The sequence below is a fragment of the Crocodylus siamensis genome, chromosome 9, assembly GCF_052110815.1.
Source record: "Crocodylus siamensis isolate JL-2025a chromosome 9, ASM5211081v1, whole genome shotgun sequence".
Classification (NCBI taxonomy): Eukaryota; Metazoa; Chordata; order Crocodylia; family Crocodylidae; genus Crocodylus; species Crocodylus siamensis.
The window spans coordinates 14,832,298-14,852,748 of record NC_143403.1 but is presented as its reverse complement, the minus strand read 5'-3'; the positions used below and the strand labels follow the sequence as shown (position 1 = coordinate 14,852,748).

Below are 20,451 nucleotides of genomic sequence, written 5' to 3'. Positions count from 1 at the left end.
TTCATGGAGCTCCACTCCAACTATAATGTCTCCTGCACCAACTTCACCCTCTGCTTGCTGGCTCCTGCTCTATGTGCACCGACCACATTACGTTTGGCAAGGAGATCCGACAGTGGTCCTGACTCTGTGCCCCAAGCCATTCTTAGGCTCTAGGACTTGCTTACTAGCACCCACTCACACCTGAGACTCTTTTATTCTCAGACCCTGCTGTGAAGGCACAGAGGGAATGGCCCAGGCATGCTATAGGGCTGTGCAGACAAATTCATGTTCCCTTACATGACTATTTTAAGGTTGGTCACCCCAATACAAACATGCTGAGGTTTCCTGTCCCAACCCCATTCTGCCTAGCAGAGCTGCTGACCAGCTTTGCTGAAGCCAGACAAATTAAGACAGTTTCTTCAGCCACATGAGCTTCTGTGTGATGTCCCAAGCCATTTCCCAAAATCTTGTCTGCTTAGGAAGGGCTTGATTATACCACGCAATCCCCTAGCGAAGAATGTCTCAGTGAGGCTGCGCTAGGCTCAGTATCATGCTCAGTGCAAGCAAGGGCACTAGAACCGGTCCCATAGGTGAAAGATGAAGTGAGAAAGCACAGCCTGCGTTGCTAATACATCTGGTTAGCCAATAGCTCTTAAACCCAGTGGATGTTTCTATTCTCCTCTTCATAAAGTTTATATTATCCCAAGGTTTCCTCCCCATTAGAAAATATATTTTAACCTGTGTCTTTAAATCTTGAACCAAGCTCCTGAGTATTTAAAAAAAAGAAACTTGACAGATTAAAGCTGAGTACTTTTTATACAGCATTTGGGGGAAAAAAACCCACAGACCATTCCCCATTAATCTCACTGAAGCATCAAAAACATATTTAATTTTTTTTTTGCAATAAAATCTGGCCCCGAGTTCATCAAGGACCTGATCTGGCGAAGCACTAAACACATACAGCTCTCCATGAAGTCAGTGGGAATGGAGGAAGCTCAGACCCCTGCAGGACTGGGTACTCTGAAACATGCACTTAGTTAGATTATTTTTTAAGGATTAGGCTCTGAACCATTGAAGTCAGTAGAAATCTTTCCCTGATTTCAATGGACTCAATCAGACTGATGAAGAGTACCTATTCTAGACAAGAGATGCTCAAAAATGTTTCTAAAATCAAAATCTATGAAAAAAACCCCCAAAAACTAGGCCAGGATCCAAACAGTTTAAAATATCACAGCTCCATTGATTTCAGTTTGGTTTCACTCATTTAGACCAGCTGAGGATCTGGCTCATTATCTCCAACAGTGCCTCTCAACTCCAGTAGTTGCAAAAGTCAGCTGGAGACAATAATTAGAATTATGCTTTCATGCTACAAAATCCCTGGTAGCAGAGTCCTCTGCAGAAGTTAGAGTAAATGGGTTGAGTTTGTGGAGGTTGCTTGTAGAAGTTGTCTGGTGTTAGGGTTATTTCAGATAAGCAGAGTAATGAGGTGAGTGAGTGTAAGACTTGTTCTCTGTGAGCTGCCTGCTGGCTTCTGTTGAGATGGTTTTTGCTAGAATGGCTTGCTGCTGCACTGCTCCTAGTATTAGATAAGAAGCAGCATTCAAAATTGGTCAATTAAAGTGTTGGTTTTTACTTATATAGCCATAAGTACCAGTCAGAAACCATGAGCCAGTCAATAGTGACACTCAAGGACCTGTATCCTACTCCTGTAGTAAGATACTCAGTTAAGCAAGATGGTTTCCTTAAGCCTTAAAAGATTATGCTACAACTCCAGCTAAAATGAACAGCAGTGGTCTGCTCCCTTGGTGGCAACTGCAAGAGGTACAGTGCATCCAGCCCCTGTTTTCTGATCACCTGTGGCTGTTTTTCTAGGATTAAAAATCATCTCTTAATATCTAGGATGAATCTAATATCTAAAAGCCTGAGTGGGATAAACAGCCTCTTGTGGAGCAGACTGAATAGACTTTTAAACAGCAAAACAAAAGAGAAATAAATGGCCCTAAGCAGTACTGGCTTTCTGCATGTTTCTCAAAAGATCCTTTTCTTAAGTTGTTCTCCACTACCTCTTTGCCTCACGTGTGAGGGGAGAAAAAAAACCCAAACCATGTCAGTACATCTTTAATTGACTTGTTTTTCAGTGATCAGGGTTGCATTTAAAAAATCTAGTAGGGAACACATGCCATGTTTTCAATTAAATATTTTCTTGGCACTCTCAAAACTGAATCGGCAGATTATCGTTCTGAAGCAGTCAGCTATAAATCATTCAAATAGTGTATTTTTTACTTTAGAAGTCAGAACGGTGCTTCTGTATTTCACTTGCGTTTCAGTATCCTGATATTAAGGCTGAATGTTGCTTTGAAGCATGCATGGTGTTCAGCTTACCCTACTCTGGGCTAAAGATCCTACTTTTGCTAACAAAGCACAATAGAGTCTGAAGACTGCAATTATTATTGACTCTGCATGGTTCAGTGAGGATGCCAAGAAGTGGGTTTGCCAAACATTTTCCATTATTATGTGATGAGGAAGAAAAAAATCTACCCATTCAATGAACACTATCCTGTGCTCCGAATGAGGGCTCAAATGCTGTGGGGAAAATATTAGTATGTGAGTACATAATCAAAGACTCATGCATAAGGGTTGGGGGGGCAGGGGAGGAAAGGGTAAATTAAAGTGCTATAGACAGCCCTACATTTGTACTTTCCTGCCTTTTGAGTGCATATCTTTGCTACTTTGACATTCTGGCAGATTTCAGACTTTTTTTTTTAAGTGCAAGTTATGCAGGCAATATTGTAAAATAAATAATGAGTGATGTATATGACACCATAATAGGTGTGAATGGGGCATTAAAATGCTCATGCTGAATCAACTCGGATCTGCAAATCCTCACTCATGTGAGTGCTCCTTACTGAAGCAATAGTTTTAGCCCATATGGGCGTTGGTAGCAAGGTAATACTATTTCAGAGGCCACTTATGTTTGGCAAAATGTTTCTTAGTTGGTAGGGTTGGAAGGGACCTGAGCAGATCATCAAGTCCGACCCCCTGCCATGGCAGGAAAGAGTACTGGGGTCAAACGACCCCAGCAAGGTGTTCATCCAACCTCCTCTTAAACACCCCCAGGGTAGGAACCAGCACCACTTCTCTTGGAAGTTGGTTCCAGACCCTAGCCGCCCTGACAGTGAAGTAGCGCCTCCTGATGTCTAGTCTGAATTTACCCTCTGCCAGCTTGTGACCGTTATTAATTCTCATTCTTAGAAAGATGAAAGCATCTCAATAGGGATCACTTAGAGCATATCTCTTCTGTTACCCTGATGTTCCCAAGACTGCTACTGCAGTGCTATAAATGTGCCAGTGGTATTAATGTAACCAAGCCACCCAGATATGCAGGTGGAGAAGTACTAGGCCTGTGTGAATAGGGAACTATTCAATTCAAATTTGGCTGATTCAGATGCCAGCAATTTGATTCGGAGCTCCGAATCAGTGTCCTGCTTCGATTTGGCCGAATCGGCTCTGAAGCTTTGGAGCCCATTTGGAGATTCAGCCATAGGGTATAATGGGGAATCAATGAAATGGCTATAACTTTGTTTTTTGTCCGATTTGGATGGAACTTGCAGGGATGGTAGCCTCTGCTGAGGGCACGAAGCCTGCTAAGTTTCAAGGAGATACGTGCAGGGGTTTGGGGAAAACGGCACCTCAAAATGCGGACAAGCAAAAGTCATGACATGGGTCACTGCTGTGCCTTAACACACACAGTGTCACCCATGTCATGAATTTTGTCTGTCAGCAGCCAGAGGTGCAGGGCCCCAGAATCGATCTCCTTAACAGCTGGCAGGCTTCATGGCCATGGCAGGGGCTACCGTCCCTGCAGCTTTCATCCCGCTGCACAGTGTCAGCCATGGCACGAGTTTTGCTTGTCCGCAGCTCGAGATACAGCTTTCCCCCAAGCCCCTATACCCATCTCCTTGAAACTTGGCAGGATTTGTGGCCTCACCAGGGGCCACCATCCCTGCAGTTTTCACCCTGCTGTGGTGTAACGCATACACATGACATGAGTTTTACTTTCAAGAATTTGTGGTGCAGCTTCCCCCAAACTCCTGCTCCTATCTCCTTGAAACTTGGCAGGCTTTGTGGCCTCTGTAAGAGCTACTGCAGTTTTGACCCCACTGTGGCTTAAGACACACATGGCCATGAGTTTTTTTACTTTCAGGATATTGGGGTGCAGTTTCCCAGAAACCCCTGCACCTATCACCTTGAAACTTGGCATGCATCATGCTCTCAGCAGAACCTTCCTGCATGTTTCATTTGAATCCGTTAAAAGATGACAAAGTTATAGATATTTCATTGATTTTTTTTTTTTTTCTTCCCCATTATACCCTATGGCTGAATCTCCAAATCTTTTCTGAATTGATTCAGAAGGCCTAAAGCTTCCTGCAACTCAATTCAAATTCATAGGTTTGGCCTCCAAATCATCTGAATTTATCTCTGAATCTGAATCATGATCCAAAGCTTTGCACAGCCCTGTTGGTTACTATTAATTCCATGTAGAGGATGCTGTGGTAGTAATAAATCCCTCACCATAAATGAATAATACTTTTTATAAAACAAAGGACTGCAGGACAGGAGACTTGAAAGGACCCCCTGGGCATTGAGTCCAGTCACCTGCTGCTGCAGGCAACTATGCTATATAATCGATCGCTCTTGTAGATTTCCTTAGCTCCATCTTGAAACCCTGCCCCGTTACCCCAGAACTTCACTGCTCTGTTGGTTAGGAACATTCTGATTTCCAGCCTAGACTAACGGGAAGCCAGTATGAGGGGGAGAGGAGTCCGGGAGAGCTGGCAGTACTTTAAAGAAGCCTTACTGGGAGTGCAGGAACAAACCATCCCAATGTGCAGGAAGACTAGCAAGTGTAGCAGAAGACCAGCTGGGCTTAGCGGGGACCTCATCAGTAAATTAAATTACAAAAAGGAAGCTTATAAGAAGTGGAAACTTGGATAAACAACTAGGGAGGAGTATAAGAGCTTGCTTGGGCATGCAGGGGTGGAGTCAAGAAGGCCAAAGCACAATTGGAGTTGCAGCTAGCAAGGGATGTGAAGGGTAACAAGGAGGGTTTCTACAAGTATGTCAACAACAAGAGGAAGGTCAGGGGAAGTGTGGGTTCCTTACTGAATGGGGGAGGCAACCTAGTGATGGGATGCAGAAAAGGCTGAAGTGTTTAATGCCTTTTTTACATCAGTTTCCACAGGCAAGGTCAGCTCCCAGACAACTGCACCTGACAGCACAGTTTGGGGAGGAAGAGAGCAGCTGACAGTGGCAAAATAACAGTTTAAGGACTATTTAGAAAAGCTGGACATGTACAAGCCCATGGGGCTGGATGGGGTGCTGAGGGAGCTGGCTGATGTAATTGCAGAGCCTCTGGCCATCATCTTTGACAACTCATGGAGATTAGAAGGGGTCCTAGATGATTGGAAGAGGGCAAACATAGTGCCCATCTTTAAGAAAGGGATACTTTGGTTCCTATAATCACTACAAACCAGTCAGCTTCATCTCAGTCCCCAGAAAAGTCATGGAGCAGATTCTTGAGGAATCCGTTTCTAAGCATTTGGAGAGAAGAAGGTGATTAGGAACCGTCAGCATGGATTCGCCAAGAGCAAGTCATGCCTGAGCAACCTGATTGCCTTCTATGATGAGATGAGTGGCTTTGTAGATGTGGGGAGACCAGTGGAAGTGATGTACTTATATCTTTAGCAAGGATTTTGATACAGTCTCCTCACAACATCTTGCCAAGCAAGCTAAGGAAGTATGGTTGGATGAAAGGACTATAAGGTGGATAGAAAGCTGGCTGGATTGTCAGCCTCAAGGGGTAGTAATCAATGGCTCGATATCTAGTTGGCAGGTGGTATCAAGTGGAGTGCCCCAGGGGTCCGTGCTGGGGCTGGTTTTGTTCCATACTTTCATCAATAACCTGGAAGAGGACATGGAGTGCACCCTCAGCAAGTTGGCAGATGACACTGAGCTGGGGATGTGTGGTAAATATACTGGAGGGTAGGGCTAGGATTCAGAGTAACCTAGGCAAATTGGAGAATCGGGCCAAAAGGAATCTCATGATGTTCAGTAAGGACAAGAGCAAAGTCCTGCACTTGGGAGAGAACAATCCCATGCACCAGTACAGGCTGGGGCTGACTGGCTGGGCAGCAGCTCTGCAGAAAAGGACCTGGGGGTTACAGTGGACAAGAAGCCGATTATGAGCCAGCAGTGCGCTCTTGTTGCCAAGAAAGCTAACGGCATCCTGGGCTGCATTGGTAGAAGCACTGCCAGTAGGTCAAGGGAAGTGATTATGCCCCTCTATTCAGCACTGGTGAGGGCACATCTGGAGTACTGTGTTCAGTTTTGGGACCCGCACCAGAGAAAGGATGTGGACAAATTTGAGTCCAGTAGAGGGCAATGAAAATGGTTCAGGGGCTGGGGGACATGACTTATGACCCCAGCTGACTTCCTGCCCTGTGGGCAGGGGGCTGGACTCGATGATCTCCCGAGGTCCCTTCCAGCCCTGATGTCTATGAAATCTATGAAATGAGGAGAGGCTGAGGCAACTGGGCTTATTTAGTCTGGAGAAGAGAGAACTGAGGGGGGATTTAATAGCAGCCTTCAAGTACCTGAAGGGGGGTTTGAAAAGCAATGGATCTAGAGTCTAGGCTGTTCTCAATGGTGACAGATGACAGAGCAAGAAGCATTGGTCTTAAGTTGCAGCAAGGGAAGTTTAGGTTAGATATTAGGAAGAATTTTCTCACTCGGAGGGCAATAAAGCACTGGAGCAGGTTACCCTGAGAGACCGTGGACTCTTCATCCTTGGAGGTTTTTAAGACCTGGCTAGACAAAGCTTTGGCTGGGATGATCTACTTGGAGATGGTCCTGTTTTGAGCCGGGGGCTGGACTAGATGACCTCTTGAGGTCCCTTCTATGACTGTATGACACTTGTTCTGCTTACATAATCCTTAAATACACATTTTTCCTCCCTGATGTAAACACCACTGGGTTTACAGTTTTATAGCAAGATCTATCAGACCCTTCCTGAGTGGTTAGTGCTGGGTTTGGGGGGCAGGGAGAGAGGCTACTTCCCAGTAGCTATGAAACAATAATGGACTATTAAGGCTGTGAGGTATGTATGTATCAAAAGGCTTCCAGTGGCCTTGAGCTGAATCTTTTCAACCCTGGGTTTCCAACAGGGGCAGCTTGTGGTGAAGTTTCACATTTGAAGAAAGAAGGTGGAAGAAGCCCCTCCATGTTACTTGGCTGAGATGAATCCCATGCTGGGTGGCACACTTGGGCCATCTTGGAAGCAAGGCCTGTACCATTAGGCCCCAGGCAGAAGTTATACTTAAGACATGATTAACTAGTTAATCACATCTTGGGTGGTAACCTGGCCACATATGCATGCAGTTAATGGTATGATAAAACAGGGAATAAGCCACACATTGTTATCCAAAGTATGTGTGATGACTTCGTGGCTGGTTCCCATCATGACTTATTGAACATGTGGCCAGGCTGATCTGCTGATCAAGGTTCCCAGCCTTGATGGTGCATTGGAGTCGAGGGCTCCAATGTGCTCCTGCGGCTGTGAGTGTTGATCGCTTGACTGGCTTGCTATTTGCTGGTGCAGAGGTCGTGATTACTGCAGCTCCCTACAATGCAAACTTGTGCTACTTCTGATCCCATAATCATACCTCCTGCCACTAATGTGAGCATGGCTGGAGGTGCGATTGTGGATGAGATTCCATCATGCTTTTAACTAAATGTTTGCCAGGAGCCTTAGGCCCTTACTTTTATTACTGGCTGCAAACAGAGGTCTTGGACTGGGGAAGGGAACTGTTCTGTCGGGAGCGTACAGGAGCATTCAAACAGGAGAAAAGCCTGGAGGGGGAAACTGCTGGGCTGATGCACTGTCCACCACCAGAGAGGGAGGGACCAGTGTGAAGGGCCAGTCCTGAGCTACTAAACTGTTTCTGCTCACACTTTCCCTCTTCCTTCCTCATATTAAAATGGGAGTAGTTCCATTTCCCTCTTCAACCTGAAACCCATTCTTCCTCTTGTTTTAGCCTCTCTTCCCTGGTGTGGAGAGGAATAACAGGAACATGGCATCTCTCTCTGGGTCCTAAGAATGCAACAGGATGGTGGCATCATCATCAGTAGCAGCAGGTAGGGAGGCCAGCACTTTAGGGGTTGGTGCGTTCATGTTGGATGTGTTAACAGAGATATTACTTGGGATGTGTGTATAGGAAGGGGGTTGGGGAAGTTTGCATTGTAGGAAGCTGCATTAATTGAAGGCAGAAGTGGGCACCAGCTTGTGTATATATAGAGGCAATGGGACTGAACAAAGATTGTCTCTCTCTTTTGTGCTCTAAATGACTAAAAGGAATTATCTGTGGGGAATGTGTCTTGCCATAAAGGTCAGATTCAACATCATCTCTCTTTCTTTCTTTTTCCATGTGTGAATTTGCTTTGCAGTCTCTAGCAGGTTAAATTCGGGAAGGATGGCTGTTGAACAATTATGGAATAACATGAAATGAAATGCAGGCATTGTGCATTTAGGTCATTTGTCAGCCATTGCGATGGTTTGTCACACTGGAGGGTCTGTAGACTGAGTGGTAAGAGATGCAAATGTTTTGTCATGCTGGTTTTCAAAAAGATGGTTGGTGGCTTGGAGATGTTCAGGGTACAGCTGGAAAGATAAGCAAAAGTCCTTGAGAAACTTTTGAGCAAAGGCAGGTGGTCAGAAGTGCAAGGTTTAAAACAGAAGTCAGCTCCAGAAAAGTAGAATGCCAGTGAAGAGAGAAAATGTGTACTCTTTCATTAATTTAGTACAAAAGCATGGGCTGCTATGGAGAGATTTGTGAAGCGTTTCTGTAGAATCAATGTTCTCAGGCTTGGTTCTATTTATCCTTTTACTTCTATAGCAGGACCCTATACATATCGCTGACAACTATCAACGTTGTAAATGTGCCGAGAAGTGTCATTGCCTGTTCTTGACACTGCCTGCCAGTTCTTTATTTTAATTAAACTTGTCAATAGCTTAGGCTCAGGTTACATAAACCTAGGCAAGGCGGTACATTGCCACCAATTTCTTGCGTGAATTACATTGTCGGGGATTTCTCATCAATTCTATGCACGGTTCACATATATCTAGACTTTAAATGGGTTATTTAAAGTTAGCAACAGAAGTCCCATTCTTTGAGCCTTTGTTCTGTTTATTTTGGAGAGTAAAATGTTCTACAACATTTGGGTTAATCAGAAATGTCAACAGCCACGCAACCTCCCTAGGGTTGGGGCAACCACCCTATGTCGAAAGTGAAAATAGAAACTGTTGTTCCTAATGTAAAATGGTGGTGATTCTTCTTGTTTGTCTTTTATTTTTCCATGTGTGTCTCCTTCCCCACTTTTCTTGGGAAGTGGAAAACCCACTGCAGAATGTGCTTGTGTCTTATAGGGGCTACCTTAAGAATATGCATGGTATCAGTTAAAATTATAGTCCATCCTAAATGCCCAAGGACAGTGAAAGCAAAACCTTCATCACCCCCACTTTTAAATATGGGAAAGTAGGGATGTTTTAGATGACAAGATGTCAGAAATTTTTTTCCAAAACAAGACCCCTAATCCAGCTAGCACTTTCACGTTCTTCAGCTCAATGCATGAAAGAGCCCCTGTTGATTTTGATGGGATTAATCACAGTGGTAAATCTAAACACATATGTAAGTGTCTGCAGGTTTGGAATTAACTTGAAGTTATTTGTACCCTTCAAAAACAGTTGGCACACCATTTCCAAGGTTGCATACACTGAGAGAGATCCTTCTGACCAAAAAAGCAAATGCTTATTGGAATGACTGGGATACTGAAATGCAATGAAGTGGGTTCATGCAGACACTTGACTGGGACGCTTTAGAGCAGCGATCGTTAAGCAGGGTGCCACAGCATTGTGGGTGCCTTGAAAGCTTTTCAAGGGTGCCATGGGGTGCCACACAATGTTAGCACTGTGAACGTGGAAACAGGATTTACAACGTAAACCCAGAGCTTTTAATTGGGAATCTAGAGTGTCAGAAGCATGCAGACCTGTTGCAGTCTTTCTCAGTTCTTTGCAAAAGAAGAACTGCTTTATTTTTCTGTAGTAAAAAAACAAGTGAGCTGGTGTTTTCCGAGGGGTGCCATGAGTCTGAAAAGGTTGAGAACCGCTGGTTTAGCAAAGGGTAGTTAGCTGTGTTTATTTAATCAGGGATGATCCTTCCTTCAGCTGAGGGCTAGACTAGGTGACCTGCTGAAGTCCCTACTTTTCTATAATACTATGATTTTATTACACATGCATCTCTTGTGAATATTGTGGCTTTTATTTTTTTAAATAGTTTGCCAAATGTTTTTTGTTTCCAGCTTTCTCGGGTACAGCTCTTCTGAAGTATTTCTTTTAACCCTTTCTTTTTCATAATTACAGTACATTAAGATACAGTGCATCTTTATGGACCTTCCTGACAGAGAAAGGAGGTCACTGACCTTGAGACACTTTCATCCGTGTGTCTTGGCATTGGTTTTTAACAGAACGATAAGTTCATTCTCACTAGAGATCACACTTTGTGGTCATCTTTTAAGAAACTTGTGTCCTAGTCCTCATAAGGGAAGTATAGGTGGTAGAGCAAGAGCACGTGATCACTTTTGAACAAGTGAGGGGTGGGAGCAGATCCATCACCTGATCCCGTTGTCTCAGTGTTGTGGCTGTTGGGGGAACAAGGCAGGAAGAAAGTCACCCCCCCCAACCACGTCTCCTCTCACTCCAAATTGTATTAGGATAGGTTTGTTGCTAAGGGAACACACAAGAGTTTACTTAACTCTGTCATTCAGGAATTATGACAGTCTCACTAGGAAGAGAAGACTATTTGTTAGGAAGTACACAATGCATAACTGATGACATGCATAACAATCTGAGGCATGGAAGCATTTTAGTATTTAAAGATTTTGTGAAATAAGCATCTCCATAGGGCCTGCTTCTCCATCCCTTTACAATGGTAACTCCATTGGTGCTGCTTGTGTAATTTCACTTGCAGGAAGTTCCTCTCACTCTCTGGAATCGGGTCATGATATGCTAGGATTTTTTTTTTTTTTTGGTCTGACTAGCCCTGAAAATTGGAAAGCAAAGCAAGTGGGGGAGATAAATAAGTGCCTGCCTTTAACTTATTTTCAGCAAGCACACAGCACAGATGGGCAGCAGATATTCATCTGTTCTGGATTAGAGACATTTATCATAGCCATCTCACTAGGATTAGACCCAATAATATGAGTGGAACAACAAACAGCAAACAAAGGAAAACTGTCAGTCAATAGCAGGTCAACTGAGTCTTCAATGAGATGTCAGTCAAAGCTTTGTCTCTTCAGATCTGTTGACTCTTCCAAAGAAACAATGATTCTCCGATTTGAAAAGGTTGGCTTGTGCTACTGGGACTCCAGTGCAGTGAAAACGGTGGTTGAGCACATGGATGTGGGAACAGTGAGTTCCCTCCGATGAGCTGCTGAGATCCTTAATGCCTGTTGATTTCAGCAGGAAAGAGCAGCCTGCAGAGTCATGTAGCCGTGAGCCCAAGAAAAACCGGCCATAACCCACTGAACTTATGGGGAGTCTTTCTTTTTGGAGTTGCCCTGATCCCTAAACAACCTGCTGCACTTGCAGTTTATAGTACTAAAAAGAAAATACTCCTTTTAAAGAACTTGAGCTTATGGTTTTAGAACCATGACAAACTGGCTGTGCTTTCTGAGTTAGAAAGCTTGCCAAACTCATGAGTATTTAGAAGAGCTTAAAGTCAAATTAAAAGGTGGACAACTGAACACTGAATTAAAAAGATCCAGAAAAATAAAGGCAGTTAAAAGAAGAGCAGTGTGGAGAAGTTTCTGTCTAATGAACCCTCTATTTAGATGGAGGAAAGGATACCCTCAGTGCTGAGGGGTGTTGGGAAGAAATGTCCTCCTTGGATCACTGTCTGATCATGTCTTGGGAATGATCAGGGACAAATCATGTTGAGGATACCTATTTCAGACCATCTGTGACTCTGGGTAGTTAAGAGATGTCAGAAAGTATCATCTAAGCAGAGCCTTAATTTCATAAGACAAATTTCAGCCTGGACTAGTTCTTCCATACCAGTTATAAACCCTTGATAAGCTGTGTTTACCCTATGTTAGCATAACCATTACAAATGGCAGTGGCACTATGGGCACCGCTATAATAATGACACCCAATTAAGAAAAACGTGCCTTCTTAAAATCATGTGTTATGGATTACTTCTATTTAGATTCAGGGCATCACATGGGAACTGCACTCCTGAAAACCAACTATATTCATCCTAATATATCACTGTAGTGGTTAATATCCTGGTATTTAAGGAGCTCAGAAAAATGATGCACACTATTATAATGGGTGAGAGTGTGAAGTTTGGAGTAGGACCATATTTCTAGGCAGGCATGTTTTGATTAATTGTTATCTTGAGTTTCCCAGCAGATTAAGGGCACATCCTGCTGAGGCAGGCCATAGATATGCTGATCACTGGAAAACCAGATGGAAATCTGGCAAGGATTTTTTTTTTCCAAGAAGATGATCAGAAATCATTTTTAGTAATAGCATGGTGTTGGCCCGGTACTGTAAAACTGATATTGCTGGCAATGTTACGACCAATTAAGCTAATCTTCTGACAGCCTCACTGATGTGTACCTGATTGCTTAATCTTGGGGCCTTTTCCCCATGTAATTACAGCTTCCAACATCCTGCAAGACAGCTTTTATTACACTCGTTTTACAGGAGAAGTTGAGGCACAGAGAGGCAAAGGTCCAAAGCCCCCTGATTCGATCAGTCTTTCCAGTGATCACAAGTGTCTCTGGATTGGGCCCAAAGTTCAGCATGTCCTGGCAGAACCCAGGGGTCCTGATGCCTGATTTACAGCATTTACATTCTTAAATACTGACCAGTGGTTCTCAACCTCTTCTGACTCTGGGCACCCCTCATTAGCCTCCAGACACCCCTCCAAAAAGGCCAGCTCTTTAGCTTTCACTTGTTTCTTGATTATGCAAATATAACAGAGGAATTGTTCTGTCTCAAAGAACTCAGAAAGCACACAATAGGTCTGCAAGTTTTTGGCACTGTTGGCTTCCTATTTGAAGCTACGTTGCACGAGCCATATGTAGATGTTTCTCTAGGTGACAGTAATATTGCACAGCACCCCATGGTACCCTTAAAAGGATTTCGTGGCACCCCAGGGTGTTGTGGCACTGTGCTTGTGACTTGCTGACCAATACATTATTGCTAGTAGCAGTCATAAAAGGTGCTCCCATTGCTTCACATCCTTGAGGAGCCCAGCCCCTTTCAGTGAACCAGTTCTTTTTGAAAGGGTTGAATTTCCTTGAAAGTTTTCTCTGATTCCAGATTCCAGGGATGACAGATGAAGGGCCTCCAAATACTGTGAAATCCCCTGCTGTATTTGCTTGCCGTATAAGAATGTGACAATAAAATAAGTTTTTCTTACAAGATCAAAATGAATAAAGAAAACAATTGTCCATTAATAACTAATGCAAGGAGCTAGCATTATGTGGAGCACAAAACTAAGAATATAAGATCTCTTGAGACCTAGTTCAGTCCCTTAGCTCCATAGTGGTCATTGTTTCCCCTGTCTGGGGTCAAAAGCATCTGAGAGATCTCCCTGCTCCTCACTGCTCCTTGTCCTAAGCTACAGTGTACTGGCAACAATATAGGCCTAAAATAGAGATCCAGGATCTAATCCCATTGAAAGAGACTTTCAGTCTTGCTCTAGACCTCAATGGGAGCAGAATTAAATTAGCATGGCTAAGTTGGCTATGGAAATTTTTGAGGAATGATCTTTAAATGGAACCACTCCCCTTTTAGAGAATAGGGTGTAAGCCGAGTGATAAAAAACATTCAAAAGATCTGTTAGGTGAAGTGAATGGATGTAGCTGTCACAAAGCAGGTAGAGAGATGCTGAACCACATCAGCTGAGGATCTGACCTAGTTCTATATTGCCACCTGAGGAAAGGTAAGATTCCAGTCTAGACAGTCTGGTGAGGATTGTACTTCTAGACGTTGACCTCCTGAAGGCCAGTGTAACAATATCATGCAACAGGGCAGTTTTCCTGTGCTTACCAGATGGGCCATTAAATGCATGAGTCATCTAAGAATCCCTTAGCAGAAAATATCAACAAACTAATCAAAAAGCAATTAACCTGTTTCTAATATTAATTAGAAATGATGCAAGGAGGGGTGCCTTAAGGGACCAGAGACTCAGAATTCTTGCAAGGCAGGATTACCAGCTCTGTATCACGCTGATATGTGCAAGGGTCGGAAGGGGCAGTTTTGGGGAATTCTTGAGTAAGTAGTTGCCTGTGAATGTAGAGGACTGTACTGTACAGTCCGGAAGGACCTTCTGTTTTATGTTCTTATGTCCAGTATCTTGGACATGTAAAGGTGGCCATATTGTGCTTCTCCTCTACAAAAGGGGGTGATAAAACTCAAAGCGGTTTCCACTGGTTCATATGCTGTCAGATTTTTTTCAATAGCATTTTTAGCTACTGAAGAAATGCCTAGGGAGAAAGGATATAAAGCACTAGCATTATGTATTTCTGTTTATACAACGTGTGTGTTTTATTTTGCCAGATATTCTAAAAGCCTAATAAAATGAATGTGATTGGGCTATGCTGACATCTTTGTTGTATGGGAATCTGGATGGAGCAATTAAATTATCTGGGTGTACCCAGGAGTTCCCATTTCATGCTTGGCAAGCTGGTGTTGTAACATGCCAAATTCTCCTAGCCTTGTATAATTGCCAGAATTCATTGCCCTTGCCGGGGGATAAAACTCAATGTAGTATGTTTTTCAAACTCATTTAGTCCGGGCCTGATTCTTGATAGAACCAGAGAGCAGGAGCTGGCTTTGTTCCACCTGAATTAATGCAGTTTAATATCCTCATTGGGAGAAAGGATGTGAGTAAGTGCAATTAGCTGATTCAGTCTCGCTTTTAAAGGGATCGTAGCTAGGGTTGGAAGACCATGTATAGGCAGTTTTACCATTTAAGATGAAATTCTCCATGGCCTGCCCTAAACAGTTGGGTTTGATCTGTACACGTGATGGGCTGCTAGATTTCTCAGTAAACTCGTGAACTGCTTACCTTTGTTAAAGCAACAAATTGAAGCACTCATACATGCTGCATATACATATCAGAACTATTTTAATATTGATCAATGCATCTATATGCATTGATCAATATTAAAATAGATATGGTATATGGGTGTGTGTAGGCCTAAAAGAGGGAGGAGGAAAAAGTGTGTTGGGTGTGAAGCCATTGGTCCTTAGTGGGAGTTAGCACAAAGCACTGCACTCCTCTCAATTCAACTTACAAAAAAAAAAAAAAAAAAAATCAAGCCAAGTGCATGGTGTTAGCCCTTCAGATCGCTTGGGGCTTGTTGGCACTGTAACAACAACCCGTCCCAAGCATGCAGAGCCCACCAGTGCCTGCAGCCCTGCATCAGACCCAGAAGCACGCTGAAGAAGCTCTTCTGCCTGTTGGAGAATGAGGGCTGGAGAGCAGGGTTGGAGGAACAAGCCTGGAGCAGCCTCCCAGATTCTGGGTCTCCTGTATGCCTGAAAGTGTGGGTGGGTGGGGCCTGCTTGATCCCTGTTGGTGCTTTAATTCACTGTTGCTGCAGTGTGGACAAGCCTGAGACCAGGAAACATAAAAGATGAAGCAAAGGTCTGGGATGAAGACAGTGATCTATAACTCCCCACTTCAGGCAAAATGGAACGAAGCCTCCATCCAAATAAAGCAAAGCAAATCACTGCTCTGGACGCCCATCCTTGAAGGGATGACAAGAGAAAGAACAAACTTTGCATGATGTATGTTAGTCCTATTACTTAATGGACTGGAAGGTGCTCAGCTACTATGGTTACAGTAGCACTCCACACAGAACAGAATAAACCTTTACCTGCAACAAGCCTGCATACTGTAGAGAGTAGAGTTCATTAAGTACTTACTAGCTGTGGTGATCAATCTGTTTTTACATATGCAAGTGTCATTATTCTGAGGAGATGGACAAGGTGGCTGGGTTCAAAGAAAGAATCAGTATTGCCACCAGTGACTGCCAGCTCGGTAGAATAAATGGGTGGCTATGAAGTCTTCATCACAGTGGAGTAAATGTCATGGTGAAGTATAGGGATGTAGTCAGTCATATGGTTTCCATTAAAATTTTCTTTCCGACTCCTTCACCTTTCTCCTCTCAAAACGCACTTCTCATTGTCGCTAATGCACCTGATAGTGACATGAGTCATAGATGAGAGAGGCAGGCAGTAACCCTCATTGCCTGAAGTACTGTATGTGCCATTAATAACCAGTTGCTAAGAAGTGAAAAAGCACTTCGTCAAGAACAGTGAAACGCTTTTCTCTGTGCAGGAGGAAGAAAGGTGATAAAACTCCTTTCATGCAAGGAAGCTCACATTACCTTACTGCTAGATGTTTGTTTGTTTTGGTGAAAATGCCACTGTATAATTTCATGGTCTTTCTGAATCCTGTTGTACCCTCTGCTATTGTCTTTTTCTGACGGGGAGGGTAATATTTACTTTTCTTTGAAATACTTTGCGTTCATGTCCTTATTTTATTTATAAAGAGGATGATTATGGGCACTGATAACTGATGCCCTGTTACAATGACCCCTACTCTGACTCTAGTTTTGAAATGTATTACAGAGATAATGTGCCACTAAGGTGGTAATCTGGTTTGTGTTAGGAATTTCAAAATATCAGTTACGATGTCTTTTTTTGTTGGCTCAAGGTTTGTTGTCATCTTATGGCAGAGAACATCATGCTCTGGACTCCTTGCCAGGCCATGCAAGCCGTCTTTCTCAGCAAGAGTGACTAAAATGTGAAGAAATGGATCCCTTTCCCCCTTTCATAACCACGGGTTTTGAAGTTTCAGGATTACAGCTGCCATGTGAAAGATCCCCAGCCTTGGGAACATACTTGTGCATGATCTAAATGGACTCTAACATACTGCCAAGTGCCATTTGGACTCTGTTTAGTTTGTACCTGTCTCTCCTTTTTCATTACTCATGTGAAATTAATTTGACAGACGTTCACACTGATCCCTGGTTCATTAGAAAGTCATTAATTTTGCGAAGGGGATGTTTATGGCTATAAGCACCACATATCGAGGGCTGTCAAGATAAATTGACCAAACTACTGCTGTTTAAATGCCCTGGGAGTGTGGCAGGACTATGACAAAACCAAATGCATGGCATTTCTCTAAATGATTAGGAAAAGCATCTATAGCAATAATCAAATTAAGCCCTAAATGAGATCTGTGGCTCAGACATCAAAGCAATTAAATTATTACCATCCCAAGGCATCTTTCATAAATTAGTTTCCCAAACAGAATTTATCTAGAAGAGAACCCTTCACTGGACATCCTCCTGCAGAGCTGCATGTACGTGGGGCTGCTTGAAAAACTATTGCCCAGGGTAGACTCATTCTGCAGCCTGTTCCTCCAGGAAATCTAGGTATTGGGCTCATCAGAGCTCAAGCTGAGCAGCAAAATAGCGAGTGGTTTCCTGTCATTCTGAGAGATTTGTGAGACGCCACTTGTATGATTACCAGGTCAAACTGGGTTTAAAAGGTCATTCAGTTTTTGCTCTCATACAAGGCTGGCTGTCGTACAGGGCAGCACTGTGCTACCTCAGCCAGGCCTAGAGGATATCCCTTATGTGTTGGGATCCTTGTCATAGTTGCCCCTATATTGGGCATGGTTGGGATGGGTGTCCTCTTGCTGAAATGCCTCCTTGGAGTGGCAGGCAGCTGTGTAATTTCATTCCCAAGTATACTTGTGCAATCCTTTCTTTAATTTACGTGCATGTATAAAGTTTCTGAAGCCAGTGATCAATTTTCTTTGGCTGCCGGGGGTGACTTTATTTTGGCTTTGACTCCTCAAGACCCCTATTCTTTGGTTTATTTCCCTTGTTGACCACTACCACTTTTGTTGGGTCTAGAAACTTGGTTCTTGAGCGCTCCTTTCATTGCTTACAATATTTACATCCAAGTGGGGAAAGCTGTACTCTGATCTCAAAGGCAGCTCTTCCAATAGTTTCTTACAGAATTTAGCCTTCCTTAGACTGGTGCAAATTTGCCTCTGAGTGAGTGTCTGTAGTCCAGGCCTGATCTTCAAACTATAACTGACACCATCAGTCCCACTGACTTTAACAGGGCATGGGTGAGGGCTTGCAGAATGAGACCCTTAAGCATGCTTTCATATTGGAAGAATGCTGCACTTGAGTCATGTACCTGCAGTAGCAGGGGCTGTACAACCACCCCGTGCAGTGGATTTTGGAAATTGTACTTCTCAGACTTCAGGCACATTCTGACTTGGGGATGTCGTCAAGCTGTGGGCTTTGTTATGCCCCCAGTTCCAAGGCTATGTTAATCTCTTCTCAAAACTGAAATAGGTTGGCATAACCTATGAAAAGAGAAGTGGAAAGCTGTCTCATGCTTTCAGTCTGTGCCCTGCCCACAGCCAAGAGACCTTCTCCTACTTATTTTCCGATTTAAAGCCTGAGCATGAAGCTTAATGAAAATGATAGTCTAAAATGATTATAGTCAGCCCCTGGCCGTGTGCAGGCTAGATATGTACTGCCAGATTTCTCTGAGTGGATGATTTTAGCAACAATAACGTGTGCAAGAAGGCCCAGCTCAGTAGCACCTGGTATGTGGTGATGTAATGCTTCTGCCTCTTACAGGACATTAATATTAGAAACAACATTAAGCAAAGCTAAGTTTTTGGTGCTTGCTCCTGGCATTATAGAACCAGCTTTCATTTGCACGTCTTTCACTTCAGATATATGCTACATATTAATTCATCCCTGCAGTCAATACAGTGGTTCCCATTCTGGCCACTTCTGCTCCTGATTCCTTCCTCTCATGCTTATGCCATAGTTGCTTTGTTTGTGTTTTTTTTTGTGGGCATCTTAGATTAGCTTTAAATATTTCTGTGACTTCTATTCTGTGAAGAAGTCCAATAAGTCAGCCAACTTATCCTTTGCATACGTTTTGTTATTTAAAAATGTTACTGTTGTACATGCTGTATAATAGTTTGAATTTACAGTAACCATCACAAGTTTAAAACATAAAGAAATATTTGACAGGACTAGACCTTGCTTTTCCTTGCTCTCAGGCCTTAACACAGTGCCTAGAACAGTGCCTCTTGTTAACCATTACCAACTAGAAGAGTCCCCAATCCAAACAACTATTTGGTTGGCTCTCCCCTTCAGAAAATGGATGCTTTTATACAACAGCCCCACAGCATAATGTCAGAGTTGCTGCACAGACCTTTTCTGGCTCTTACCCTAGACTGATGTTTTGTATTGGGTATTTCACACTGTTTGTGAAGAGAAGTATTTTAAATGCCTCCCTACATAACTTCCTCTATCTTATTGTCAGCCATCTGCTAAGCTCTCCTTTTTCTTGAAGTTTGCTCCAAACTGTCGCTAAGATATAAGATTTATTCCGTTTCTGACTATTTGCCAAAAGCATTAATTTTTTTCCTGCTTTAATTAACTGTGGCAGTAGCAAGGTAGCAAGAACATAGGAAAAGCATTAATAAAAAAAAGCATGTTTCATTTGGATTTATGATGCAGGCTTTCTGGTTAATTTGATAAGTGTTTATTTGCATATGCAGAGTCAGAGCCCAGGCTGCAGCACAGCTGCATCCTGCACACCCTGTTCTGGTCTTGTATGGAGCTTGGAAAGGTGGCCTGAATTCAATCAAGATGCCAGAGGGAATGGTCCCTTAATATAATATGGAGCATCCTGTTACAACCAGGAACATAGAAACCATTGGAAACTAACAAAGCACAAGAGTCTTTCTAGCCAGACGGTCACTATATTAGTGTGGAACTATTGTGGGAACTTCAGGTTTCTGGTGGTTCTGAACTGACACTTCAAAGGACGCTGCCAAACACATCCGTTTCAAATTCACCGACCTTACACGTGCAGGTAATTGCATGGTGTAAGTGGGAACTTTGTTATCAGTAAGGGTGCGGTGTGTTAGATTGGGCCCTAAATCAATTTACTCTTGTAAGCAGATTTACATGCACCTCTGTGGATTTAGATGCAAGGTTCTGATTTGATTCCACAGTTCAGTCCAAACGCTTTGAAAAAGATGTATGTGGGGGGGGGACCCCATTAATGCATTGTATGGTTCTGAGCAAGTTAATAGCTCACTGTTTGAAGGGATCAACAAACTGAGCAAAAAAGGCGTGTGTGGTCTACGAACCATAGAATCGGAAACCAAAGAGATCTATCTGCTATAAAGTAGGTTTATGGGCTAAAACCGTTCACTTGTTTCCTCCCAGAATAATTGGAGCAGGTAGTAAAATGTTATACTTCCAGTCACAGAACTTCTCAAA

At 43.2% G+C, this 20,451-nt stretch overlaps 1 protein-coding gene across 2 annotated transcripts in view; it reads right to left on the bottom strand.

The window, feature by feature from the left end:
• BEAN1 (brain expressed associated with NEDD4 1) overlaps positions 1-20,451 on the bottom strand; it is a 119,308-nt gene that overhangs the window by 5,942 nt on the left and 92,915 nt on the right. The gene's annotated exons all lie outside the window — the stretch shown is intronic.